The sequence below is a fragment of the Strix uralensis genome, chromosome Z (assembly GCF_047716275.1).
Source record: "Strix uralensis isolate ZFMK-TIS-50842 chromosome Z, bStrUra1, whole genome shotgun sequence".
Taxonomy (NCBI): Eukaryota; Metazoa; Chordata; class Aves; order Strigiformes; family Strigidae; genus Strix; species Strix uralensis.
In genome coordinates this window covers 66684198-66711830 of record NC_134012.1, presented here as the reverse complement: position 1 = coordinate 66711830, position 27633 = coordinate 66684198, and the positions used below count along the sequence as shown (strand labels likewise).

Below are 27633 nucleotides of genomic sequence, written 5' to 3'. Positions count from 1 at the left end.
GAGTTTTTTCAGATATTAAAGGAGCATCTGCACTGAGAGTGCTACAGTGAGTAAACTGCTTCCTTATCAGAAGAAATTCCTCCTTTATAATTAGAACTACCATTAGACTATGAAGGATTTTGTTGATAAGAATAGATTGAAAGGGTAGCGTAACGGCTAGCCTCCTATCTAGCCACAGGGCTAGATAGGAGTTCTCAGTGCCCTGCTGCATGGTCCCTCTGCTAAGTCCTTTCACAGTCATCTGGACTGACCCTGTCACTAGAGCAGGTTGCAAGCACTATCCTCCACTCCAACCTCTCTTTATAATTCCTTGTCCAGATGATGGTCCTAGCACTTAACAGTTCATCCTGCCTAAAGCCACAGAGATATGGAGTGGATATATGCTGATAGGAGGTGTTGCAGGAAGTCCACACAGTTTAGCTGGACCAGCAGGAAAACTTGCATACTTGGACTAAACTCTTTTAACAGACAGTGCAAATTTTAGAAGTTTTGATTTCTGACAATACTTTGAGATGTTCATAATTTGCCTTGAAACAAATTTCAAGTTCTGATATTTTCTGTATCAAAAGTAGTGCTGTTAAAAGCAGTATAGTGTTACTATTTTTCTAAAAGCCTGATTTACTGATAATGACTTCAGAAGCACCTAAATTACTTCAGAGTTTTTGAAAACACTATGTCAAGAGGGGCATTTGGACCTTTAAAGATCCTTTCGGAAAGCTTTTGTATGCTTATGGAATTATGAGGTAGAGCAGAGCAGAATCAGTTCTTCCTCTCTACAGCTACGGTTAGCTCCTCAGCTGAGATTTGCAAAAGTCTGTCAACATCAAGCTGTCATCATGACTAGTGCTTCTCCTGCAGTGTTAATGGGATGCAGAGGTAGTGTCTGCCACCACGATCAACAGGGCTCATTGGGAAGAGGGGTGCAGTCCATGGTAGTGGCATGTTGTGTGCTGGAATTTCATTTAGTGCAGAACAAAACCATCTCACACCTTTAATTCTCAGAGCTCGTTGTGTCTGGATGAAGCAGCTATAGATTGCTTTATTTATGTACTGTCTGCCTTGATCTATTTGTGAAAACAGGCAACCTGTAGCAGTACTAAAATATTGCCTGAAACAGATTACTAACCTTTTAAAACTCATCCTGCAGACAAATACTAAGTCCTTAGGCAATTTTCTCTTCCCCTTTGTGGACATCTGCATACACCAGGATTTTATTATTTATATATGGCTGTTACTAACAGCCTCAGGTTAAAAAGGTGATATTTCTTTTTTCTAGGCACCACATTAAATGAGAAAACCAAGGCAGTCTTTTGTGAACTCACTCTCTGATATCATGATAAAACTCCCAGTGGGGCCTTCATAACCAGGGTTTCTAGATGCTACTGGATGATGAATGGTAATAATTTCAAAGGAAGTGGGACACGGTGATGGAAATTGACAACATCTGCCAAGAGAAGATGTGGTTTGTCCTCTGAGTGAAAGTGGCAGCTCAGGAAATGGAAAAGAGGACATTAAATCAGTACTTGTGTTGCAAGAGGAAAACCAGTTAAGATTAAAACCTGAATTGAGCTGGAAAACAAGAATCCTGTTTCCTGGGAAACACTGAGAGTTCTTCTTCCTCAAGGAGGAACAGTGTTTTCAAGATTTGAGAGATTTGTCCCACAGCTGAAGGGAAGTCAGCAATTAGGATTCTGCTGCTCAGCATTGGGCAGACCACAGGCTGAAATCTGAGTTTGTTGTATCCTAAGTAAAAAGCAAGGTGTAGAAAGATTTCCTTCTGCAGCTCTTGTAAGCAACTGAATACATTCCACACCAAGATATCCAAATGTCAAAAGTCTTTGATTTACATCAGATAAATCGGGGTCTGTTTAGATGTTATTGAGATAATGATGCTATTTTCCTGAAACATCAGGGCTGTGCTTTATAATTTGAGAGCATATTCTGGTCCTACAGAGGAATATCATGTATTAAAAAACCCCAACGAACATGTGGAGGGCTCTCATCCTTGTTGCTTACCATGATTTCAAAGAAAGAGCTGAGGTTGCAGCATGAGTCCTTGTTGCTGGAGATGTCTGGAGCAGTTGAAGGCTTCTTGCTGGTGAGGCTGTAACACTCTGAGGGATGCTGCTTCTCCAGCCCCTTAGTGAAACTTACCCCCAATATGGGCCTTGAGTATTGGGAGCCCCTGTCTCTCCTCAGACACAGGTGCATCACTTCATTGGAAATGCAGGGACAATTGTTGTGAATCATTTTCTTTCATCTGATATGCAGAAAAAACAGAAATTGGTTTTAAGAAGAAATCAGCTGGTGATGTTTGTTCCTGCGGGAGATTTACTTCTGTACTGGAGGGAACTCTTTGCTGCTCGCAACAGGTTATTTCCCTGGCTGCTCTCTCTTGGCCGTGGTGCAAATTTGGGAGGCTGAAGGTGAAGCACTGAATTCTGTCTTGTCAAAGAGTGCTCAGGGAGCTTGCTGGATGTACATTTCCTGGGTACCCAGCAATGCACTGACTTTCAGAGGCCAGATTTATACTCACATAGCACTGTGTAAACTGTGCTTCCATCTTTTAAAAATGGACAAAGTATGTAGGTAGACTCCTACTTCTTTGTTTCTTGAGCAGAAGGCTATTCCCTGGAAGAGATTTTAGGGGGATACTGTACCTGTATATGTCCTTTTTCGTGGCATTTATATCTGCCAATACAGCATCTTTTTTGCTGTTTTGGTTCCCCTATGATTCTATCTTGCATTTTGCACATACTGTTCATTCCCGTATCTCTGGTTGCATTATACAGGGCACTTGATATGAAACCAAGTAGAGAATGTAGTGGATGACCAATTTTTAATTACTTTTTTTTTTTTGAGGCAAGGGGAAGTACCTCTCTTGAAGGTGCCACAGGGTCTGTCAGCGATTATTCTCTTTTGAGAATGTGTGGTGTGTAAATACTGAAATTTAGCATTACTAGATGCCTGTGACACAAATCATAAAATGATGCAGGTTGGAAGGACCTCTGGAGGTTGCTTCTGCTTCTCCCTCCTCAACACTAGTTCTGCTAGATCAGATTGCTCCACACCATGAACAACTGTACTTTGAATAACTCCAAGAATGGAGAACCTGTGATGTCTCTGAGACTTTGCTACAATGGGGACCTTCCTCTCTGGGGAAAAAAGCTTTTCCTAAATCTCATGGTAGTGCCCTGTGTTGCATCTTGTGCCTGCTGCCTCTCACCCTTTCTCTGTGCATCTCTGGGAGGAATCTGTCTCCATCTTTGCTCTCCCCTCCCATAAGGCTGCTGAAGACAGCAGTAAGGTCTCTCTTAACCTTCTTGACTTAACCCTGCCTTGAAAATCATTACCTATCATAAATGTAAGTTCAAGGGCTTTACTATTTCAGTTTTTGAGCAGGAAGGGATTGAGTTTTCAGGTTTTTATGCACAACCACAAAGGCTACTGTTCTTTTTTGTCTGAACGTTTCATTGTTTATATTGACTTGTGGTTCTCTGTTTTTCATTTATTCCAAGGAGCTGAAGCTCTAAATAAGACAACTGTTAAAAGAAAGGAAAGAAATAGTGACAATTGCCAAAACTGTAAATGCAATTTTAATTGAAAGTGGTTTTTTAGGCACATAAAAATGCTTTAATATGTAGTAACGCTTCAGTGCTTGTGAAATAGTTTGCACTTTCCCCCAAAGAAGGAAAAAAAAGATTCACAAACTCAAAAGAGGAGTGTTGACAACTGACTAAAAATAATAATTTTCCAGCAGCACTGAAAAGATAGGGCATGATTTTATACCTTAAAAATATACTTTTGGTTTCTTATTTCTTGCTTTGAAGATGCAATCCTTCAAGAGACTCACAGAAAGAGGGTGGCAAAATGTGTTAACCCAGCATTTGGGCAGAGAGGCTTCTAGAAGCCCTGCATTCAGGAAGTTTCAGTTTTGACGTGTAAAGCAATGTTTTGAGAAATAAAGACATAATAAAAGCAGTAGTGACTTATTGAAAAATGTTGGACAGTTAAAATACCTTAGTAAGGAAGCAAACGCAAGGCAGGCAAAGGAGAGGGAAAAAAACCTGGATGGATGAGTACTAAACCAATATGCAATTAGAGAAAGCAAAGCTCTTGTACAAACAAAAGTGAGGAACAGCACAGATAGAGGCTGGAGATCAAAAGGACTTGGAATAGAGAAGGGCAAGTTCTAGGAAAATCTTTATAAACAACAAGAATGCCTTAGAAGTGGTTTCTTTGATAAACAGGAAGGAAGTGAAAGCCTAGGTAGGTAGCATGATGCTTTTTAGATTTGAGAAGGCTGTTTTGGAAAGAAAGAAAATAGTGCTGAATAAAGAGTAGTTCTGAATATAATGCGATCTTTAAAAAAAAACAATAGGCCAGTGCATCACTCACCTCACTTTCCTCTCAGCAAGAGAATCAGTGTGTTCCTGTTACACATGAAACAGCAAAAGAACAGGAACTCATGACCAAATTACCTTTTTTTACTGATTCTCTTAGGCAATTTTGAAGAGTCTGAAGGTGTTTGGGCTATTGCTGATTTTTAGTGAAAAGCTGTTGCAAGCAGATGTAAGCACAAATACACATAGAAAAGCCCCTAAGAGACTGGAGTCTTCAAAGTAACTCAAGAGTAGTATCTTAAAACTTTGTCAGAGTTTGGAGGGATGGCCCTATACCTTGATTTAGATGATTTTGCTGCAAGGTAGAGACAATAAAATTGAAATTCCTCCTCAGCTTTTGCACTTATGAGACACAAATTACTTCAACGGTATTCTTCTGCATTCATATGAATGGGTGAAAGCATCTGTCAGCAATAACTTAGCATTAATTGCTCTTCAGTTAGTATAGTGAGCATTTCTAGACGGTGTAATGTTCATGTGTGCATTGCAGTGCTTTCTCAAATGAAGAATTAATTATGCATGTCCTCTCTGAAAAATCCTATAACTAATGTGAATGCTGTTTCATCATCCATCTTCACTATTAAGTAGTATGTATGGCCCAGTCAAATTCTGTGAGAACAAGTCAGGAAGGGAGATAATTTCAAGAGAAGTAAGAGCTCAATAAAGACAATGCTTATTTGTAGAATGGTATTTAGACTCACTCACTGTTGTCTTAGTAGTTAAGCCAAGACTTTGGACTGAAGGACAGATTCCAAGCTCCTTTCCTCCTCACTGGTAAAATATGCTGTTTACAAGGCCATGTACCTGTGGTGCTCATGGATTCATTGTTTGCTCTGTAGCAGCAGCAAAAAACCTATTTTTATTGAAAGCTCCATGAACCTTTCAGATTCCTTGTGTTGCTCACAATATATCACATACCTGAGGGTCCTCCATCAACACTGCAGGTAACTGGAGGTCATAGAAGCTAGCTCTGACACCCAGACCTTGTGCAAATGAGAAGGCAGTAAGACCAAAAAGAGAACTAGGTTTGAAATGTAGTGAACATGACCTTGAATGTTAAAATGTGGGGACTCAAGTCCTTTCAGGCTGAGAGGCTGCCAGTCCCACTCTGGTGCCTCATTTACAGGGCAGCAGGTCTGGAACAAAGAACATCAGAGCAGTCTGATGCCTGTAACTCTGCACTTTCTGCAGCAGGGACTATTCCCTCCATACCAAATCCACAAGTGCACTTTGCTAAAGAGACACATGTCAGGTTAGTAACACAGCTTTTGCTGACCTGAGTTATACATGCCTTTAATGCCAAAGAGGATTTGGACTGCAATTTTCTGAGGGAAAAGTTATCCATAATTAGAAATGCTGCCAAGTTATTTTTTTCTGCTGCATCCAATGTCTGTCAATGAACAGGACAGCAGGGTGGGCATGCTTATGTTTAACTTTCAGGTCCCATCGTACGCATCTGTCCTTAATGAATTGCTGAAAGATTAACTCAGGCTTCACAGCCTGATCTGCATGCCCTCCACCCTCTTTAATGACCCCAGGATAAGGCATTTCCAGTGGGCTCACACTCAGACAAAGAGACTCCTTGGCAGGACTCCAGGCAGCCAGCTTTTCTAGATTTCTGCTGGGAGATGTGTTTGTGTGCATGTGTGTGTGTGTGTGTTGGAGGGGGGAGGAATTTACGGTAAGAAGTGTTAAAAAATAGTGGTCTGCAGATTTCTTCAATGAGTTTATCTAAATGTTCCCCTTTCTTCCCTTTCTTTTCTCTTTCTCTTCCTCCCTTCTCTTCTCCCATTTACTGTCAGGAAGGGCCACCTCTGAAGGGTCAATTCAGTACAGCCTGGCACCAACACAGACAGACGTCAACAGCAGATCAAACAGTGAGTCAATTTGCAATTGGGGGACTCCTTGAAATGGTATTGTTTTATGTGCACGTGGAAGGTGCAAGAACTCTGCTGAGGGCCTCCAGAAGAAGGAGAGGATAGGTTTGTCACCCCTATCTCCCTCTGGCTGGAGCAGCCTGCAAGTTAGATGGTGTAATGCTCATGTGTGCATTCCAATGCTAACTAAAAGCATTAGATAAAGGTAGCTTTTCCTGAAAGATACAAGGATCCTGATGTGCAAGGGCAAGTGCTAGGGCATTTTACCAACAGAATAGGCTTTTGGAACTGGTTGCTGTTCACAGAAAACTGGCCACCAAGAAAGCTTAAGACACTTCAGCTGACTAGAGAAGAGGCTGGAAGACATGCACAGACAAGGCTCTTCATTGAATTGTTGCTTTCCCAGCTGCAGACAAGAGCTGCCAGCCTCAGATTTGTGTAGGAGCACTGATCTGTTTTAGGACAGGTGAAGAGACCTTGCTTTCAGTTTTGAGGTAATTTAGCTGCTATCACTTAGATTCTCTGGTGCTCCCTGAAGCACCTGGTGGGGGAAGATGAGCCTTTGCATGGCATAATATGCTCTTTCTCTCTCTTTATGCACGCACACAACATTATTCAACACTTGTGATTCCAGTCCTTGGTGGCCCCTTTTCCTGATATGTGTGTTGAGGGGAGAGACTCTTTATGGCGTGTAGGAGGGGAAAGAAAAATTCATTACACAGAACAAATGAAAAATGACACCTGCTCCTCACTGTTCCTAAAAGCTACTCCTGTGCTATGTTTTCTTCTTGATGAGTCTTCTGGGACCAACAAACTTTGGCCCAGCATCACAGAGAAAGTAGCTGGGGAGACAATAGTGGGTTAAAGGAGAAGTGGACAAGTGCATGAGCTGGGGGGGATGAGAAAAGTTGATGGCAAATGGAGAGGACACCAGAAGGGAAAAGAGATGGCAGTGAAAAGACTCAGAGAAAACAGTTCTGGGTCTCTGGAACAGCAATCTGAAGGATGAAGATGTCGCAGTGAACTGTTTTTACCTAAGCTGTCTGGCCTGAGATCTGGAAAAAGCCTCCATTCACCCTTCCACTTCAAAGACAGCAGAACAAATGACACCCTCTGGCAGGGAGGGACCGAGCGAGTGAACCCTGTCTGTCACTGGTTCAAGACTGACCACCAGAGCTATATAATCTGTAGCATCTCATTCATGGATAGGTAGTGTAAAGCCGTTGCAAACTACTGCAAAGATATATCTTTGGTATATATATGAAGATGGACCTTTTTATTAGTAGACTTTAATATATTTGTTAAAATCTTGCTCATAAACTGTAAATGTAACTGTAATGATGTTATCATAAATGATGCTGTAATCTGATTTTATGCTGCACAGTGAACAATGGAAAATTTATAGCACAGACCAATGTCTCACTGATATGTGACTCTTAAGCAAATAATTGGTTGTTTCTTCTTGCCATACTTCTTTGCCCCAAATGCTTGAGTCATACTGTATTTATTCCCTCTTTTAGTTTTCTGATGGTTTATTTAAGTCCTACAGTTCATGCAGTCTGATGGTCACTTCTGTAAACTATTACTTGGAAGTGCTGATATCCTGGGCAGTGCATCAAACCAGATGTTAAGGCAGCTGTATCAATCCTGTAAGCAGTTCCATGTGTCAGTAAACATGTGGACACGGGTCTTGAGATCAACAGAAACTCATTGTGAAATTGCAGCATGCAGTTGAGGGACCTGGGCCTGTATGCCAGGTGGAAGTGATTTTAAAAGATTTTAAAATCTCCCAAAGATAGGAGGCTGAGCACGGGCCGGGGCGGGGGGGGGGGGGGGGGGGGGGGCGGGGCAGGGGGAGGAATTCAAGCTGGTGCTTGGTTTATCATAGCAAGCCTTCAGCAGTCAATGAGTGGATCTGAACACAGGGATTACATTTTACCAGGTCCTAGATGACAAAAACAGCAACAGAAAAAAGCAACAGCCTCAGACATGTACAGCCATATGTTTTGTGAGAGGATGAGCTGCAAAGCACTTTTTGGAGACTTAAGTCTCTGTGAAATACAATACACTATCATATCCTCCTTTTAGTTCAGCTCATCATCAATCCTGTACTTATCTAGATCAGCACTCTATTTTGGGCTTTTTTTCTTTTCTTCCTCAAGTTGTTAGAGCACTTAATCAAATTTCAAGGTGGACTGTGATTAGCTCTGCTTTCAGTGGTTCTGTTAATGGCCACTGTGCTTCCTCTCTAGGAAGAACAGTTTGAGGCTACAACGTTTGAGTATTCAGGGGAAAATTCAGACAAGAAAAGCAACCAAGTAATACCAAGCAGGTGAGCTGCTGGGCAATGCTATTCACAATGCTTGGCCAATGCTTTTTTTTTTTCCTTTCCTTTCCATACATTTGTATGTAGCCTCTCCCACTCTCCCAGTCAGAAACTGGACCTGCATGGCTTAGTGTAAAAATTATTGTAGCTGTGCAATCCTTGGAGATTTCCACAGCATGTTAAAATGATGTTAGGACCTTATTATTGAGGATGGTCTCCTTTGAATGACAAAGCCTTGTACAAACAGGAATAGTCTATCTAGGTGGACAGAATACTGGCTGAGAGAGGGTGTACAATCCCCATTCTTGGAGATACCCAAAACTTTACTGAACAAGGCTTGGAGCAAGCTGACTGAACCTGAAAGTCACGCTTTGACCAGGGGTTGGACTCAATGTCCTCCAGAGGGGCCTTCCAAACAATATAATCTAATTATATTATTTATTGTAAAATCATTGACAAAGTCCTGTGCGTTGAGGTACAGTCTGGTAGTACTGATATTGAGGTATGGTCTGATACTCAGTCTAGCATGTAAGCTGCAGAAAGTATCCTCCCTCTTTGGAAATAAGCTGTCTCCTCCAAAACCACTAGGTGAATGTTGTCTTCTGGTAGTCTGCAGTGTACAGGAGATGAATGTGATGGAATTTTTAATTTCAAATTAAAATGAAGTCTGCAATATACACAGAGTAGCTAGGATTTTAGGAAACAAAGGCTGGAAGCTGTGCTGGCAATCTTAAATGGGTAAAGAAATCTTGCTCCCCATAAGACTGAGACTGACTGAACTCTCTCAAGGGCAGAAGGACAAAACTTCCTCTTCACAGATGTCCTGGGGATCAGAGCTAGAGGCGTCTCACTCTGACAGCATTGTTCCTGTTGTGTAGCTAAATTGAACGGGTCAGGTCCTGGGGCTGTCAATCCAGCTAAGTTTGCACCTGTGTTTAGAAAGGAAGTATATAGTCTTCAAGGGCTAAATGCCAGTGAATCTGATGTGACATTGTGATAAACTCCTGGGCTCTTTTAGTAAAAAGAAAGTATTGTTGCATTATGTAAGCACTTGTGATATCACATCTATTGCATATTTTCAAGCGCTGAGCTCCCATTTGGTTTTGATGGACACCAAATTTTTTCTTCTGAATGTTTTTTTAACCTTCCTTTTTTGTAGTAATGGGAATCTAAACTGAGAACGCATTATTAATTCCTGCTGTGCATACTGAGCTCTTAAGTATTACCTGAGGTAGGGTCTGTAGGAAGAATTAATAGCAGATGTTCTCTTATGCCAACAGACATAGATGTGAAAAACGGACTGATTTTCTGACACGCTAGTCACTGTTCATATGTCAAACAGAAGCAAGAAATTTCAAGCTATCATACTGCATTCTGCATTTCTTGTCTATTGTATTTTGTTTCTTAAAATTCCTATTCAGAGTCCACCGAGGCTGCTTGGGTGGCTGCTATTCATTTCAGTGGGTTTGGGGATAAGTATCTTATCAGGATCGTTAATGATTAAAATTGAATTTATGTTTTCTGTTTTTTCTTGCTATCTATGACATTACTAGGTTTTTTTTATGGCCATTCATTAGAAAGCAAACTAGCTCACTCCCTGAGACATACCAAATTCTTTCTGCAGTCTTCTAATGACTGCTAGTTCTGTTGCCAGAGCTCACAGGGAAAATTTAGAAAGTGAATTTATATTGCTAACAGCACTGCTGCCCGCTCACTTTGTTATTACAAGAGTTAAAAGCTTATCCTTTCTGTGCTCTTATATACTATGATGCCTTGATTTTGTCAGCATCCTAATCATGTCTGTCACAATACAAATTGGATGGAAAATCTTCCACAGGAGTGGCTTGCCACAATTTTAGCCTTAGCAAGAAATAATTGTGCAGTGCCTTCTATGAAAACATTTCATTCCATCACAGCTGACAATTCCAAATGATTGGTTTTGTTCCAGTTAATCAAAGCTGCTACAGAAACATCACTCTGGCACAAATTTTGGTGCCGAGATCTGAAAGCAGCAGGAAGTCAGCAGCTACAGAGGGTTGATGACTCTCATCATGTGGAACAACTTTTAAGGATAGAGGCATGGCTGGACACCTCGTTTGCAGTTTCAAGCTCCTAATGCACACAGGGTTTTATGAATCTGAACAACTCCGGAGTGAATTTGTGACAAGACAGGGGCATAATGTCGCTGATCTTCTGAGGTAATGATGCATGCCAGTGCTGGATTATGGCCCTCAGGTTTCTTCTCTACAACACTAAAATGGCAGAGCAAAGTCTGCTTTTCCAGGTGAGGGACTGTGGTGGTTTAGCCCCTGCCGGGGTCTGAGACCACACGGCCGCTGCCCCTCCCCCACAAAAGGAGCGAAATACAAAGCCCCGGGGCTGAGATAAGGAGAGGTTTAATACAACAGAGCAACAGCAACACAACAAACAACAACAGTAACAATAACAATAACAGTAATAACAATGAACAGAGCAAGGTATGTACCGATACAGCAGTGAGAGCAGAGAGATGGCATAACACACGCGCTCACCTGTGCTCCTGCGCTCACCTGTGCTCCTGCGCTTGGGTGCCAGGAGGTGACATCAGCATGGTATTGAATAACCTGGCTAGAGCTTCCCCCCACTGTTGGGGAAACTTAACCCTATCCTAGCTAAACCAGGACAGAGGGACAGGCAGAGGTAATGGCAGAGATCAGACAAAAGCATGTGCCAGCACTCTGTGGGAGAGTCTCAGCAGTGTCAGTACCACTGCAGGGTGAGTCCCAGCACAAAGTGTGTCTATTGCTCAAGAAGGGGGAACAGGGGAGAGGCACTCATGGTGTTCAGAAAGAGCAGAACTTGATCTTTAAATACTTCAGTGTGTTAGAGCTGTGAAATATTCAGGGTTGTGGGATTTATATTTTTTTAACAACTGCCTCCAGGAGATGGATTTAAAAGATAAAAACATCCACTAATTGCTTTTTCTTGTTGTGGACTTTTTTTGGTTTATATTATATTATCTTGTATTTCATAGATATTCTGGAGCCTGTTTACATGCGGACACTCAGCAAATAAGATTTGAATTAATTTTTGAAGTGCATTTATTATGCAGAATTAGATCCTGGTGTGGGCACTCTCACTCAGAATTCAGCTAAACTAAAATAAAAGGTTAAATTCAAGAGCAGGGTATGAAAGGCAATGAAGACAGAAGGAGAATTTGCCTTCATCTGAATTTTCTGAAAAGCTCATGGAGATAAAATGCTATAAACTAGGTCTTAGCAAGTATAAGTGAGCTTTATCCAGTGGTTTCATTCAGATGTTCAGTAAGGAAGAAACTGGTCCTTAATTAACCATGCAGAGTGTGAATGCTTAGGAATTGGCTGGGGTGTAGGAAAAAGGCATAAACTGCAGAGATTTACAGAAGCACCTGTTGTTTAGATCAAATTAAAGCAGCCTTTGGCTTTTCCTACTTTGTGCTTAAATCAAATTACTGTATTTTTTAAGTCAGTACTATCGCATCTGACTGTTTCTTTTGTGAATGGGACAAACAGGAGGTGATAGAAAATATGAAATGGAGTGATCTAAACACATGTATAAGATGAACATAATTTCTCTACAATATAATTCAGCTCTGAAATAATTACACATTATAATTATGTTACTTCAGACCAAAGTATTTGCCACAACTCTTAACAGTTTTGTAGATGAAGAATTCAAAAAAGGAAGATTTTTGCCTGCCCTGCAGTGTTTTCACATGAAGTTTTCACTTACATAAGGAAGAGGAACTTTGAAAGGTTGTAAGAAACCATAGTTTACACTATATTTCTGTTCTGGCTGCAGCTCTCTTTCTGCTCTTGCACTAGGTAGGTACGGTCCACCTAGACATAACTTGGATGTGACAGTTTCCAAAGGATCAGACAAAGAACAGAGGAGGAAGTATGTTTGGGAAGAGCCAGGAGAACGATGTGACTGAGATGACCAGCTAACTGCTTGCAAGCCGGCAGCTGATTTCCTTCTTAGATACAGTAATTTCTTTGAATAAGCTTACTCAGCTGAAGGGTGCAACACATCTTTAGTTATCACCCTGAATCCTTAACAGGAAAGAGCACAAAATGTCCCAAAAATTGTGACACACATGCTAAGGACATCCAGAAGTTGTCCAAATAGCAGATAGTCAGGGACCAGTAGGCAATGTGAGCTCAACAGAAAAGAAAGCAAGCTATTGAATTTAACAGCTCATAAAATAGCAGGTTGTATTTGGTGAAATAAAATGGGACGTGTTGTGGAACTTTTTACAGAGTCATGGATTGTAGCTCAGGGAGGGAAACACTTCTCCCTCCCTTTATGTTCCCTGTCTACCATTATTCATTCACAGTTGTGTTGTGGGCTGCCTGTAGGAGTGGGTCCTTGCATGTGTAAAGTCCTATTGTGCTCATAGGGCAGTTAGTGTGAACTGCACAGGGACTTTTGTTGCTGGTTTAAGTAAGATTTTGAAGGATGAAACTGCTTCACGAACAGTTAGACTGGTCAGACTAGAGTGTCATTAAGGATATTTTCATATGTTATTCTTAACATCCTTCAACTTATAACAGGGAGAAAGTATTTTTCTGTAAGAGGACATTACTTCTCTTGCTTGGCATTCTCTACACCAGCCCACACGTATTAATCACTGTCATGGGGTAACTCCTGACATTGTGCTGACTAAGCCTACAGAAATGTGAAGGGAATTGTGTGCCACCAGCTGCAGCCATCATCCCATGCCATCCCATAGTTGTAGCCAAGGTCTCCTCACTGTTCTAAATCAGGACCAAGTCCATAGGGCCTACAAGGGCAAAAATTGATGCAAGTGACAAAATTTTGTTCAGTGAGCTGACATAAATTCAGAAGGGAGAAACAAACAAAAAAATGCCATTCACAATATGTTATGAAGCTGCTGTAATGACTTCAGCTACTTTCATATTTCCAGTATGCAGAATTGAATTTTTTTTCCTGTGATTTTAAATGAGTTACAGTTTTGGGGGTTTTCTCTCCATTGCTAAGGCATTTACAAAGAGCTTTCTGTCACTGTTTTCCAAGGCCAATGAGAACACAGGGCTATTGGCACAGTCGTTAGAATGAAGAACGAGTTTTAGGCTGCACTGTCCCCAAATTAAGTCAGTTATATCTCTGCATGCCTGGTCACCCTTCCCATCTTCTAGTCCTCTCTGGGATGGCCCTGCTGCATGGTCAGCCCCAATTACGCCCTGATGTTTGCAAGGATGGCTTATTGCTCCCTTCCATCCCTGTTAGTAGCCTCCTCTGCTAACCATATCTTTAGGTCTCCAGGTAATCTAGCAAAGAGAGAAGAGGAAAAGAGGTGTAAAAGCCCTTCAGATAAAGGTGTCAATGTGTTGCTGAAGTAGACCGGGCCTCTCACAAGCACTGCTTGTATGTGGACAGGCCAGGTGTTCAGATGGTGTGAAAGCTGTTCTCTCCAACATCTGGTGTTATCCCATTACACCTGCCTAGTGCCTTGAAATTCAACCTAAGCTCAATAGCTTTGCATCTTTGTCCATCCATATCTTCACACTCATCTAAAGCCATCCAAGATCTTGGTCAAGTGTCATCCAAGATCTTGGTCAAGTGTCATCCAAGATCAAGCTCAGTGCTCGCCCCAACTGCCAGTCACGCTTCCCTGACTCCTCTCTTTTGTCATCTCTCCCGTTCCTCCAATTGCAAGAGCTGACTGAAAAACTAGTCAAAACCCTCCTTTTGCAGGGGTAGTTTTCAGGTAAATCAGTGGATTCGTGGCAGAAGAAAGAGACTATTAGCATCTCTGCTCAGGGAAAGGCTGACATTTCAGCTCAACCCATTGAACTCCAAACCAGAGAGGTGTTAGGAAGGCTTGAGTGAGGGGAAAGGCTTCTACAAGTGGTCAGGCTAGCTGTGAAATGCAGCACCACAGAAAAGCATTGTTTATACTGCTGCCCACAATACTGGTGAAATAGCTAGACCACTTCAGTTCATCACAGGCATTACTGGAACACCTCAACACATAGGAGACACTCAAGCCCCATGCCTTCTGTGGTTTCCCATCAGGATGTCTTTACTTTTCTTCCCATTGCTTGTGCCTATTGCCAAACAATCTTTACTGATGGGGGCTTCTGCAAGATGGGGGCTTCTGCAAGATGGCTATTCTCAGGAGTGCAAGTAGATTTCTCTTATCATGGCTGCCTGAAGTACTTCTACCTTCCCATCAGTCTCTTCAAAATGTAATGCCTGCCCCTGCAAAACATAAGATAATTACCCAGCAGATCAACCTCCTGCTGGATATGATGATTTCTCTCATGCATGTGGTCTTTAGACTGTATTTGGGGCAGCGAGGGACCGTTTGTTTCCTACATGGATTTCAACTGTGATAAAAGCTTCCCTTCCTGCAAGGGTCAAGGCTAGGTTTGGCTGTACAATTGGGTCTAGGCTTTACTGACAGGGCAGACTCACTGCTTTCTGAGAAAAGGGAGGTAGGAAGTAAACTACAGTCCAGCCTATGACTTCAGGAACAAGCTACCACAGACAGGCTTTACAGAATGTTAAGTACTCAATTTAAAATGAGGGCACATATTCTGTCACCCTGTCACCAGCATGAGGCAGCTCCCTCCCTATGGAAATGCTTGTTGGAGTAAGTGGAGAAGTCAAGTTTGCCAGGTTCTATCATGGCTTAAGCCTATTGGTATGAGGCAAGGAGTCAAGCCCCAAGACTTTTTCTATTCTCTTTCCAACGAATGCACAATGTTTCATTTGCAGTGAAATACCTCACTTCTCTTCTTGCCAATCCCATTTGTATTGGGTTTCATTTCCCTCTCTAATACAGAAGGTTACCAGCATGTTCATGCCCAGCAGGCATCAGTTTGCATCTGTTCATAAATTCAGAGCACAGAGCTGTGCCCTCTATTTCCATTCTTTGGAAACCTGAATGTACCGTGATTAAAATAGACTGAAAACAGATGCTTGATGATAAACAGGTCCCATTTGCTTGTACTAATTGCAATTTGTGCTGTGAGGATTTTGTCACTGTCTAATGGTTAATCTTTGTAAGGGTTCAATGAATCTCCTGGGCTTGGGGCTTTGGCATAACCATGATAGGCCTGCGTTTTTGATTTATGGAAGTTTTGGATTCAAAGCTTGCTGAGCTGCCCAGAACTGCCCAGCCATGAGAGCTGACAGCACTCTGTTACACTCTCGTGCTGCAAATTTGACAAGTAGGGGCATCCCTCTTCCAGAGTGCATGAGAAGAATAGTAGAGTCAGTGGCATCCCTCTTCCAGAGTGCATGAGAAGAATAGTAGAGTCAGTTGTGTTCACCCTGCTCTGCTTATGCACTGGAAAACTGGTCATTTGGCTTCTGGATGTGGAAAACCTGTCTTAGTGCACTTTAGAGAGGATCTTTCAATCTTCTTGTTTTGTACCAATTGAACTTCAATGAGCAAAGGCCAGAAAAGACAGGTGAGATCTTTACAAAGTGGTCTTTACAAAGAGGTCACTTAAAATCTCTTCTGACGGCAGGCGAGAACAGGTTACAGGATATGAAAGGAAGCAGCAGAGAGTGAGGCATAGGTGCGAAGCAGCTTTTTGATGATGTTGGTAGTATCAGCTGTTCACATGCCTCCAAGATGAGTTTAGTGCCCCTCACTCAAGAGAAGGAAGGGAATAGTGTCTCTCTTCCTACAGCCCCATGGCCTGCCCTTATGCCCAGTCCTCACTGTGAAGTTCTGGGGGCAAACCAAAACAGTCCTTTTGTTTACTCACTCTTACACTGTTGTACATCAGGAGTGACTCCCTCCACAGCAGGCTGAGATTGATGAGGAGAGACCCTGGACTTTAAGTAAAACAGGGCTTTCTATTCCTCTAGATAGTGCCTTCCTGAGTTTCAAGATGCATCTGCAGGTACTCTGCCAACACCCCAACTCTCAGAGAGAGCCAAAACTGCAGCACACACCACACCTCCCCTCACAACTGTTGTGAATGCACCCGAGGCTGCAGCAGGCTTGAAGAGGAAGATAGTTTTTGTTTGTTTTCCTGACTGCTCTGCTTTGAATCTTTTATTGAGAGTAAAAGCGAACTGCAGGCAAAGTAGAAGCTGGACAGGCATGTGTTTATAACAAACACATCTGTTTTTTTCAGTGCAGTAATTCCGGATGGAGTTAGATTTTCAACCCATGTTTATTACCACTCTTAGATTTTTTTTTTTGTAAAGCCAGTGTTTCTGTGAGAATGAAAAGTAAAGGCAACATGGTAGAGGAAAGAAGGGAAAAAAAGCTAAGCAGTGTGGTAAAGGCAGTGGTACCTGGAGCTTTATTTCAGGCATTCACATGTTACTGAAAATGTACATGGTGGGAGGCAGGAAACCTTCATGGAGCAAGGGCATATGGTATGATCATTTTAGCTCTTAGATGTCTTAAGTTTTGCATGTTTGGGTCAGAAGTGAGCATTTTCAGGACATATAGGGCTGTGTTTGAACAGTTTTCATTATGCTACTGGTAGCAAGCATCCTGTGCCTGGTGAGAGCATTTGAATGCTGTGCTGACACAGTCCATTTCTGTCATTCTTCACAGGGTGAAGTTGTGATAAATAGTCCTGTGCCACATGAAGCACCATGCACATGTGGTACTTTCCTTTTAGCAAGTAACTGACAACTCCTAAATCACACCAGATGTGGTATTCCTTGTCCATGATTCCTAGCTGGAAAGTAAAAAGCATCCAACTCCCTTCTTGTACAAGACAAGCTGCAAAATTTTTAAAAGTAATTTTGACTTTGCAGATGGGTCAGTTAAGAGAACTTTAATTTCTATAAGAACTTTAATAATTCAATATTATTTATTTAGCTGAATTACTTAGCTGAATTTGGTTAATTACAGCCACAAGCATAGTATCCACAGTTGGCCTAGGTAGTCCCTTCCAACTGGAATATTCTATTCTATTCTGTTCTATGAATGTGTTATACTACAGATAGTTACACCTTTGAATGTATCACTGTAACCCCCTTCCTAAAAGTCTAAATTTAAATTGGAACAATCCAGTATTTCTGAAGTGTTTTGCAAAAATTGAAAACAATGTGCTACAGATAATCATATAAGAGGTGAAAAAAATTTTTTTTTAATTTCTGATTTTCTTTAATTTTAAGATTATTATTTCTCGGTATCCTCACAGTCCCTATACATGACCATGTTCCTTTTGATCAGAAGGGAGTTAGGGAGTGAGTTTCATAGTCAAAAGAATGGGGACTCTTGAAAAAGGACAGGAGGTCTCTCAACCTAAAGCAATTGCTTTCAGACCAGTAAATCCCATTCTGAAATTGTATTTTCCATAGTCGTTTTCAGAAATCTTTGTAAAACTTTATGCATAGAATGTGGTTTAGAAACAAAGAAATTACATGAAATTCTTTCTTATCCTCCTCCAACTTCTGCACCAAGATCTCAAGTGAGTAAACCTCTTAAACAAAACCTGGAAGCTTAACTGAAATCAGGCTGGAATGACCAATGCCAACAAAGTACCATCACTTCAAAATGAACATCAAGGAGACCCATTTTTCAACTAAGCAAATGCAGTGATCAGCTCCAGCAATAGGAGACAGAGTACGTTACAGATTGGCCCATCAGGGAATTAGATTCATAGTGATCGAGGTTTAACAGGCTCAACAAGGCTGAAAACTAAAACCGTTCTCTGCAGCATGCAAGAGAGGAATATAGCTGGGACTGGCAGTGGCTGTAACACAACTGATGAAGGCAGCACTTCTGCAGGAGTTGTGTTCCCCCACTCGATCTGGAGGGGGTTGTGAGCAGTTAGAGAGCACAATGAGCTTCTGAAAGAAGCAGTGCTGGCACCAAACTGTGCCATGCACTCAGATCTTCTCACTTCTTCCATGACGTTGAAGGTCATCTCATGGAAAGCCCGTTTCTTTTCAGAGGGAGAATTTGTGGAAAAAAAATCCAAAACAATCCTATATTTTCTGAAATTTTCTTTTTTTCACTCTAATTTTTTATTTCCTGCTATTCTGGTCTGAAACTCCTAAGGAGAATTTTGTTGGGAGTTTTTCAGATTCCCTGCCAGTGATCAGGGAGCAAATCTTTTTACAGAAAAACTGCAGAAAGGGCCTTTTTGGTGTCCTTGCTTTGCCATGGGTAAGGACATTTTGTTAAAGTCTCACAACCCTTCACAACAAGTCAGAGAAAACAGTTATTTTAAGTATATTTCTCAAAAGAATTTCTCCCTCAGTGTTTTAGTTTTCTCTACTGAACGGTCAGAATTAGAAAGGTAGTGAGTGATCTATTTATTATTATAACTAGTTCCTCTCAGGGTTGCTGATCCCCCACACAAGTTTGCAGTCACATTCCTACATTGCAACATAACTTTGAAATAAGAAGGAAACTCGATTGAGGGTTTGTGCCATGGTATATTCCAAGTTACAAAGATTTGCTGTCCAGCTCCACAGTTGCAGAATTAAGAGCACTTCTGAAAATTTCAGCCTGTGTGTCTAGTGATATTTGGAAGTCTGCTAGCAGTTACAGGAAATCCCAGAGACACAGCAGTGTGTAAGGTGCACAGTTTTGTTGGGCCAAGGGGGTATTTGCCTCTGGTCTGACAGGATGCAACAGCCTCAACTATGGTTTCATCTGGCAACTGTTGAATTGAACCTGTAAATTTGGCTAATTTGCTTCGTCAAAAACCAGTGAGAGAAGTTTTTCACCTTCCAGTCTGTTCCACTTCAGGAGGGAGTTTTCATTGTGACTTCCTTAGACCTGCTGTGCATTTTAAAACTTGCCATTACCCTCCCTTTTCTTTCTCAGACCACAACAGATTCCCATCTCCTAATCTGCAGGATTTTAGCCTTTTTTACTACATCTGAGTTTTCTGATTTTCATTTTGCTGTGTAAGTCCTTTGTTTTTGCAGGAATGAGAAAGTGACTAAGCCAGGACAGTAGTGACAGCCAGCAAATGCCTGCATGTTGCTACCCACATCCATCCAGCAAAAAGTCTCCCAAGCCTTTGGCTGGACATTAACCTGTTCCCCTTCATGCCACAGGAAACTCACCCAAAACCAGCATCTCAGAAACTTCACCCTAGCTGCCGTCATCATCAGCATTTTGGTATAGAAGTCATACCACTTTGAGGTAATTTCCAGTCACTGATAAGAACCAGCTGCTTGCCCTTTGCTGCCCTGGGGGAAAATCTCATGCCTTTAAATGCCTTATATTAGTACCTTTGTGTGATTATAACTAAGCCCTTCATTTTATAATTTATGCAGGTAATAAGCTCCTGCACTGGCAGGGAGGGCTCTAAACTGATAGCATCACAGAAAGAGAGGAGATTTTTCACAGTAAGCCCTGGAGAAAGGCAGCAGTCACCTTTAGTAAGGGTCCCACTGGCAGTTTTTCCAGAAAACATGTATCAACATCTTCACAGGATCCCTTCCTGATGGGAGCAAGGTGTTATTGGAGCAGGACTGGCTAGTGCAATCATTGGGAGGCGATGCTTTCCCTCTGTAGACCCTCTCTAGTTTGCAGTATTCCCACTGCTTTATCGTGAGTCAGTCTGGTCTCTACCTGCCTAACCCAGGAGTTAGTGCAGCTCTGTCTTTGTTTTCCACTTCTCTAAATGAAGCAGAAAGTTGAAATACAATACTGGCTACACACTCATCAGTGCCTATTTAGAAATACCCCCGGAATGATCTTTTGGTGCCATAGATGTTTGCATTCAGACTTTCAGTTTAGGACTGGGAAGGTTAACCCACAAGAAAATAGCTGAAATGTGTAAACAACTAAAAGTAAACTAATGCTATGCTGTCTAGGATGCTTAGCTCCTGCAGGGAATAATTGTGCATTAAATTAGGTACTCAACAGTGGGACTTGGTTAGGAGATGTGGCTGCCAGACACTCTCCTGGTGTCAGGGGATAGATTTTTCAAAAGTCTACACAGTGTTTCATTTTGTGCATTAATTGTGTGGAAGCTGTTTGACTGTGCTTTTGAAAGGCCTGGCTCTATCTGCTAAAGCCCTCATCTCTTCAAATTTCTGTGTATATCACATGCTGCATGGCTGAGTAGAGGGGTCAACCTACAGAGATACAGGTTACAGAAATGTGACTTTATACTTAATTCTCTAAAGATAGACTTGGGAGACTAATTTTAGGTATCCAGGTTTGAACGTTTTATTCAGATTTTGTCAGAAACAAAGAAAGTAATTTGCTAAACTTTGAGAACCTCTCCTCTCCTTGTCCACCCCTCCCCACCCTGATCTCTGGGGAAGGGGAAGAAAAGTGAAATGGTTTGAGTATGGCTTCAGTTTAAGGACTTTCCCCTCAGTGTTGTTTCTACTTGAATTCATTAGCATGTAGTTGTTTCCACAGCTTGCTGTTCTAACCAGTTGTCCGCCTTGCTTGTTGCCTTCCTCCACATGCTTGTACGAGTTATTTGCTGGCTAAAGGGGAGTTCAAAGATGTTGTGGAACCTTTTGCTGCAGCATACTCTCTTCACTCTGTTGAAGATCTCATGTCCTTTTGATTCACTAACAAGAGTTTAGCTGAGGGCCATTGTTCCATGGATTTATCCTGTTACTAACTTCCATTATTAGTTGCAGATTATACAGGAAAGTGAGTTATTACCACTATAATGCTGTGTCATTACTGGCTGTTGTTAGTCTGAAAAGCTGCTCCCAGTGGGGTGGAAATGCTACAAGATATCATAAACCACAATCTGTAAAATCTTTATTAGGTACATCATCATTTATCATTTTAATCCATCTTCTGTCATACAAAGAGAGACCTCCAATATTCTGTATTTTTTGTAGTTCTTTTCTCTCAGGCATCCTAAATGTTTCTGCAGCAACTGTTAGGAACAAATGTTGATAATTTACCTTGTAAACCATGCAGAAAGCAGGGGAAACTAAAAAGACAAGGTCTTCAGAAGGCTTTTTCTCATCTCAGAGCATCATTTTCTCTGGCCTACATAGCATCTCATTGCAATTATTTGGCATTATATATTATGGCATGGTCATGAAAAAAGACCAAAGAATCCTTTAACAATTTTCTTACTAATCAAAGGGATCCCCAAGTATCAATGACTGTTCTCAGGTCTGTAGACCAACCTGTGTCCACAGAAAAGTTCCAGGAACTTTACATTGAGACTTCAAAAATCCCTCAATTACTCAGTGAGGAAAATAATAATTTCCCCTCCCCCCAAAACCCCCAACCATCCAACAACAACACATTAAAAGACACCAGTTTTGATGGAAAACCTAAAAGCAACGTCCTTCTCATATGGCAGTTATTAAAGCCAACCTTCTGTTGATCACAGCCTCTCTTCACATCAGTCGCGCATCTGACTGGACTATCCAGTATGTGATTGTCTGAGATAGTTATGGGCCATTAAATTTTGCAGACCTATTTGGGAGCTCACTCCTTCAGTTCTGCTCTCACACTCACCTAATGATATACACAGTTTACCATGGAGCTCTTTTTCCCAGCCCAGGATACCAGTTTCCAACTGCTGCAGAGCCTTTCCTGCACAGCAATCAGTTGCTAAGGCATGGTTGTGAATTTTATTGTTATGGCAAAACTCAAGTGTTTTGTTGCTTAGATAAAAAGTCCTCTGAACTTCAGAGTAAGCCAACCTCTTAGTGTAAGGCATGCATACACAGTTGGAACCATCTTGTAGTGATACCTTACCATTATTCCTGTGAATCCAAATCCTGTGAAGAACAAATTACCTCACATCAAAAAGTCGTTGCCTGGGTCTGCTTATCCTCATCCTCTCAGCCTCATGCAGAGGTTGGTGTTTTCCATAGAGCATTTTCCCAGGCATGTAGGGTCCAGCAAACATGCAATGAAGGTGCAATCTTGCAATAAAGGCACATTATGGTTGCATGCTAAAAGGCCCTAGTTCTATAGGTGTATAATTCATGTATAATTCACCTTAATGGAGTTGTTTAATAGTATCAGTGATGAACTGTTCTGAACTTTGGTGCTAGATCATGCTAGTTTTGATTGTAAAACTGCTTATGGATGTGGTATTTTTTTACCCTGCACCTTGTATTTATTAGAGAGAGTAAATATAGCTGTATTAATGGACTCAGCCCTTACAAATTGTTACTCAATGTTGGATTCTCACAGAAGAATTTTTGCATCAAATCATGTCTTTATGAAATTCAGTTCTGACCTATACCATGTTTTCATATAAGTGTTAAGAAGTGTGTGCATTATGACATTTCATATCTGGCTATTAACAGGTGCTGCAAGATGTTCAGAGTATTGCAAAATTGGCTGTTAAGAGCAGTATCCAAGAGCATGATCAGGTGATCACAGATGGGCCGGACTACACTGCTGCCACTGCCACTGCCACTGAAATGTGGTTGCTGACCAGTCACTCATTTAGTTCACTATGAACTGCCAGTGTAACAGCAAACAGCCACTTAAGGTGTGCTGATCAGATTGCTGGTGCTAGTCTGGTCATGCTCAGATGCACCCCTCCACTTGGGTTTATTCATAAATTTAGATTTTGAACCATTAGAGAAGTATGTCACAAATCCCATGCTGTAGACTGCATGGAGCCAGAGGAAATTCCTGCCATGAGGGCAATGGAAAGTTTCAGCAGCATCATTTCTGTGAACATCCAAACTTGTTGCATTGAGAAGACAACCCTAGGAAAACGGACATACTGATCAAAGAGAGGCTGAGGCAGCTCTGTAACAAAAAGACTGCCACAAGAGGAGATGAAAGCTCCACTACAGCTAATTAGCCTGTGCTCAGGGGGAATAACTTAAAATGGTTACAATAATTTTAAGATGTTTGCAGTGCCTTGTTGTGGAAGTTGTCACAGGAACAACAGAAATAGATGTTGCACTCCATGGTCTCAGGAAGAAGAAATCCTCTGTGTTAATGAGTTGATTCTAATTAGCGTGGGTAGAGACTATGATTCCTCTGACTTGGTTGTATGATAGGCTGGATGGTACTGCTGGTGGTCCTCTGTGGGAGGGACCATACAAGCTGACCAGAGCTGCAACTGAGAAAGGGAGGCTACTGGAAACCCAGTACTCTCAAACAGCTTTGAAATGGTGTACAGAGCCCACTGTGGGCTTCAGTGCTGGAACAGGAAAACCATTCTGGCACTTGGAGGATACATTCATTTGTGGGTGTATAGGATACCATATTGCATATCTTTAGCAATGGTGTGCATGTTTGTACTTAAGCATTTGTGCTTCACTCTTTGAAAAACATAAATTTCAAAATGCTATCAGAACAAGCCAACTGCAGGATTCTTGTATACCAGAGAATTTGGATGGGAATCAGTTTTGTGATGTATAGTTAAATCTCATCCTACAGCACAGAATTGTCGTGGTGGATTTTCCTATAGAAAGCAGAACCAGGTCTCTAAAAGAGAAGGAAATGTTTCCCGCCTCCTGAGATTCAGCTGCCCTAACGGCCTTACTGATACTCTGGCAGAAATGTTTTAAAGTCCTGATACATATCTCACACACACACACAGAGGTTTGTGTCTGTGAGAGAGACTCTATATTTACAAATACAGAGAGAGCTTCAGTAACTTGCCCAGTCATGCTGGGGTCTGTGGTGAGAGCCAGGGTATGAATCCCATATTCTTAAGCCAAGGTGCTTCTCACAAGGCTGCCTTTACATTATACAAAAATCTACCTCTTTTCTCCCTCTCTCTTCCCTGTCCACATCATGCGTGCAATAGCCTTCTCTAAAATTGATCTTTCAAGATCTACTTATGACTCTACTGGTTCTCATAAAACCATCACTAGTTCAGGCATGCATAACTAATGCATCATGATATGGTAGAAAATGCTGCAGCCTGATGTAAAGAAGGATATATTTGTTGACAGAGTTCTTTATTAAAAAAAAAAAAAAAATCTTTAACAAGTATTAGTATTGTGCCATCATCCCACTTGGACGTGTATTTGAAAACATAGACTTTGCTTTTCTTTAGTCTGGTTTACCTTCCAGATCAGGAGGAATGTGAACAACTAAACTTACAGCCCCTCACATTCAAAACATCAAGCTCTGAGCATGTTTGAGTGGCCAGCTGCAATAGATCTGACTCAAATGTCTGTGAAAGCCAGTATTTTCCACTCACAGAGGGCTCAGCTGATTCTCTTCAGGCTTGAAATAGAGAATCAAATAAGGCATTTGCCTTTAGGCAGAGAGGAGTATTCACTAACAGGCATCCTGCTGGACACTTTATCCCAGGTGTGTAAAGCCCATAGGTATGCTATAGGTAATCCCATTGCAGGCATAAGTAGGTAACTAAGGGCAGCTGTATAGCATGGATGCTGGAGTTGGCTTCTGCAGTGAATTTTCAGTTGAGAGCCGTGCTGAGCTCAGAGAAAAGTTAGCGGGTATGTAAGTGTTTTGCAAATCAAGGCTGAGGAAATAATTCAATTAGCTCCCAGCAAATAGCACAATCTCTTCCTCCTGAGGCTGGTCACTTCTGGGGACGTGGTCACACAGATGGATAGTCTATACTACAAACACATGGGGAAGACTCTATAAAAAAATAAAAATTTGTTTGATGGAAACTGAGAAGCACAGAAAGACAGGGGGTTAGTTAGTAATTGTAGACACTACTACTTATAATGCTGTAATTCTTAAAAAATGTCAGCATTCATGTGCAAATCAAACAGATCAGGTCTGTGCATGTGATAATGCAGTCAGCAAAAGTTTGGGCCTGTGTCATTAGGACAGAAGGGTTTGGGATTTTGCTAAGCCAGCTCCTAGCACTTTTCACAGTTAATTCATTTATAGGTGTAATTCAGAATTTATAAAACTTCATGTAATTTAATGTAAGAATTGCTCAATATCAACCAAGATTGGCTTATGATAGCACAAGATATTTTGAAAATCAATAGGAAAAAAAAATATCTGCCTCGTACCAAATCTGCAAGAGTAAAGAAGATTTGGAGTATGCATAACTTTTGATGAGAGAAAATAATGTATGGAGCTTGCCAAAAGGGTACTAGAAGCAGCTGAACAAGAGGCTGTCATGCCTTCTTTTGGGAAATGAAGAAAGACATTACTAGATTTGAAAGAAAAAGCATCTCCTTGCAATACACATAAAACTCTACTGCAATGAAAAATGCAGGTTATTGGTATTAGTGATGTCTCTATTAACTCTTTTGTATGTGACAGACATTATTTAATAAAATCCAAGATGAACATGGAAGGGAAGTGCATTATGTTTTGGATATTATTGGACCTTAGCTATACTGGCTGTACTGAGTAAAATCTTTGCTTAAAATGATCCTGCAGGTCAGTATTACATTTTGCATGAATAACATTTATTAAAATTGTGGAGGAGGCTCTTCTCCATCTGACAAACTTTTTTTTTTTTTTTTTGTGACCATGGATATTAAATATTAGGCATTCAAATATTAGCGTAAGTTTTAAAAAATGAAACTGAGATATATATCATCTTTTAAAAACGTAAATAGTTTAAGCTGCCGCTCTTGTGGTAGAGCTGAGTAATCCATAGCATGTCATGGCTTATTCACATGAGTGGCTTTTTGCTTTAGTGAATACCAAGCAATAAGAAAAGTCCCAGTCTGAGACCAAGCTTTTTATGGAGCACGAGTCCCTTTCCACAGTCAACTGTCTGCAGGTAGAGTCACAGCAGTGACAGAAAGGACCATAATGATTACTTAACTCCCTTATCACAAGCAAGTGGTTGAGCTCATCCAGTGCATCCTGTGTCAAGTTTATATGGTCTGGGTGAACCATAGACTAGCACAGTTATCCATATGCAGCTGAAACACTTTGAGTCAAGTAGGGTCAGACACAGCTTTAGCTCAACCATTCCTTTGATTCATTAGCCACTCCAATAAATGAAATATCTTGGATGTTATTTCAAGCTAATTTATTGCTGCTCTTAGATTCCAGGCTCTTGGTTCACTTAGAGGCTCACATCTCCCCCTGGAAGGGACAGTGGGATGTCTCTCATCCAGCCTCAGAGGTGATCACACTGGGTGTGACTCAGTCTCCTGAAGAATGCAGTCACTGTTTTGAAGCATGCAATATCTGGATTTCAAATACTGTGAGACATTGCAGTCATGCACCCCAGAAGGTATAGACTAGTGCAGGAAAAGGTAAACTGAGGGGTGATGAGGAAAGTTGGGAGTTGTGGAACAGTTTTGATGTGTGCAACAACTAAACAGACAAGCACTCTTCAGCCAGCACATCCCCAGAGCCACTGCAGCATGACACCTCATACAACAAACTGTCAAGGTCTCTTTATCATGTGTTTGCAATAGTAGGTATTAGTATTCAAAGTCACCTCTTGCAAATTTTGAACTGATTAACCATCACTTGCCATGCAGAGCTTGGAGACAATCAGCAGAAGATTAAAACATCCTCTTTCAGTAGGATCATATTTTTCACAAGGTGGTCACTCTGTAAACTTTCGGTTTGGATCCTCAAATGAGAGATCACTAAACACCTTCAAAGCACAAGCCAAGCAATTAAAGTCCTTAACTGTCAAACAGTGAAAGTCATAGATTCTGAACAGGTATTTGTTGTATTGCACATTATTATTTTTCTTAACCATTAGACATAATCATCCTATCACCTCTCCTGATGCTAAAACACTTCCTCTGCCCCATGAGCATGAAGTACCTTTTTTTGTCTTAGATGGTCTGACTAATTAGTGTGTCTAGTGAAAATTCAAAGAATTATTCTCAGCTTTTGAAGAATACTGTTTCTGTTTTATACTTGAAAAAAAAAAAAAGAGGTTCATGTGCCAAATATATCTTTTTTTTTTTTTTCCAGTAGTATTATTTGGTCCAGTAGAACACTTAACCTCCTTCCACAGACCTTACTATAATTACATCATGAGCTTCATTACCACAAGATATTCAGAAAAAGAAGACTATTTAGAGGACAGGACTATCACTCACTGATTAAAATGGCACCTGGAGGACATAGCAGAAAAGAATGGCTCTATACTTGCCCTTTTCATTAATATATTTTCTTAAATTAGCTGTTAGTGATAGAATAGAAGGCTAGATGGTT

At 41.2% G+C, this 27633-nt stretch overlaps 1 protein-coding gene across 1 annotated transcript in view; it reads left to right on the top strand.

Annotated features, from left to right (window-relative positions):
• Positions 1-6215: 6215 nt before the first annotated feature.
• Positions 6216-27633, top strand: part of NRG1 (neuregulin 1) — a 305625-nt gene continuing 284207 nt past the window's right edge. Inside the window, exon 1 of the mRNA XM_074856434.1 lies at positions 6216-6280. The gene's annotated coding sequence lies outside the window, so the exon portion shown is untranslated. The remainder of the gene's footprint in view (positions 6281-27633) is intronic.